This window comes from Pistacia vera, unplaced genomic scaffold (genome assembly GCF_008641045.1).
Source record: "Pistacia vera cultivar Batoury unplaced genomic scaffold, PisVer_v2 Contig175, whole genome shotgun sequence".
NCBI classification, from domain to species: Eukaryota; Viridiplantae; Streptophyta; class Magnoliopsida; order Sapindales; family Anacardiaceae; genus Pistacia; species Pistacia vera.
In genome coordinates this window covers 263472-265828 of record NW_022195844.1, presented here as the reverse complement: position 1 = coordinate 265828, position 2357 = coordinate 263472, and positions in this window count along the sequence as shown.

Genomic DNA, 2357 nt, shown 5'->3' with positions numbered 1-2357 from the left:
TGGGCCCAGCTTGTTCAAAGTCAATTTCTTAACATAAGCTTTGCAACCCCAAATCCTTAGATAAGACAAGTTGGGCTTTCGCCCACTCTATAGCTCATATGGAGTCTTATCTACAGACTTTAACGACATACTGTTCAAAACGTAAGTCGCAGTCTCTAGGGCATAACCCCAGAACAATGTAGGTAAATCACTAAAACTCAACATGGACCTAACCATATCAAGTAAGGTCCTATTCTTCCTTTCAGACACTCCATTGTGTTAGGGTGTATACGGAGGAGTGAGTTATGATACTATCACACATTCCTTCAAGTATTCAGAAAACCCTGAGCTTAAGTATTCACTCCTCGATCCAACCGAAGAGCTTTAATACTTTTGCCCAACATATTCTATACTTCATTGCTGAATTCCTTGAATTTATCAAAGGCTGCAGATTTATGTCTCATAAGGTGGACATAACCACATCTACTGAAATCATCAGTAAATGTGATGAAGTATGAATATCCACCTTTGGCCTCAACTGTTAGTGGACCACATACATCACTATGGATGATGCCTAATAGCTTAGTAGCCCTTTCACCTTGTCCTGTGAAAGAAGACTTGGTCATCTTGCCTAACAGGCATGACTCGCATACCTCAAATGACTGAAAGTCAAAAGGGTCCAAAACTCCATCCTTTTGAAGTTTTGCAATGCGGTCAATGCGGGTCTTATTAACATGACCCAATCTATAGTGCCAGAGGTATGTCAGGTTTTGATCGCTATGTTTAGCTTTCTTTGTTTCAACATTGAGAGTATCTTTATTGTTTAAATCAAGAACATATAATCTATTATATAACCTTGCAATTCCAAATAGAATACCATTCAAACTAAAGGACAACAATCCATTAGATATCTCAAAATGATACCCTACATTACCCAAAGCGGATACTGAAATAATATTTCTAGAAATAGAAGGTATGTGATAACAGTTATGTAGTTCCAACAATAAGCCCGTAGGCAAACATAAACAGTAAGTCCCTACAGCCAATGCAGCCACATGTGCTCCATTTCCAACTCGTAGGTCCACCTCCCCTGGCAAGTACTCTACTTGCCTTAGTCCTTGCACATCAGTACAAAGTGAGTACACATCCGTGGTCATTACCCAAGATGTTAAGGGGAAAAGTTAATCTCAATCATATAAACATACCTGAAGTCGGTAGCTTCTGACTTCTTCTTGCTTGCGAGGAAGACTAGCAGTGTTTTCTTAGTGGCCAGGCTTGCCACAAAAGAAGCAGACTACTTTGCCCTTTCCATGCCACTCTTAAGCCCAAGAGCAACGTCCTTGGGCTTGGGTGGGCTTGGGCTTGGGTTTGGCCTTGGCCTTACCCTTGCCGTCCTTTCCTTTACTGGCAGCAACCAGTAAATAGAATTAGACTTCTTATAGTCTTACTCTGCAGTCCTCAACATGTTCAAAAGTCCGACACGGTTTTCACCATCATGTTCATATGAAGTTCATTATGCGGTGCATAAGAGTCAGGGAATGATTGCAGAATCAAATCCATTTGTATTATGCATCCAACTCAAATCCCAAGTCTCAAGCCTCTCTAGTGCTCGATCATCTTGTGCATATGAGGACCAACTTGGTCCCTCAGTCAAACGTCTCCCAAACAGTGCTTTCGACACCTTGTACCTCTCATGTGACATTTCCTTCGAAAAGTCTTGAGGTGTAGAATGATGGCAGCAACGTCCATATTCTCATGCTGTTTTGTAGAACTGGTGTCATCGATGCTAACATCAAGCATTGAAATCCATCAGCATCATCAAAGAACTTTGATAAGTATCCTTTACTTCCTAAGTGGCATCAGGATCAGGCTCGCCATGTATGGCTTTCAAGGATATACAATTTCTTTTTTGACTGAGTATAATCCGAAGATTACGATACCAATCTGAGAAATGGATCCATCCAACCTGTTTTCTTTCTTGATTATCGGTCGCAGGTCATTATGCTCATTTTGGTGAATCTACAATTGCAGAAAAGATAAATTATTATGAAGTTCATTATTATTTAATATGGTCTTTTATTAAACGATGTTCCCACTATTTTACTCAAGTCAATAGCCCTCACTATTAACTCGGGAAGATGTTGGCTTTCCTAGTGGACTGAGATCCATCAGGCCCATTTCAAACCATCGCTTTGGCGAACAAGCCAAAATGAGTTGATTAGGTAGGCCAACAAACTTAATCCACACCAGTTGATAGCTCTACTATCAACCTCAAATGTGAGAAGCCAACAAGCCAATCACAATCCAATGGCCACCATCGTCCCAAGTGTGATTCTCAGTATCAGTTGAGTGGACACTACATGCCACCACATACACAC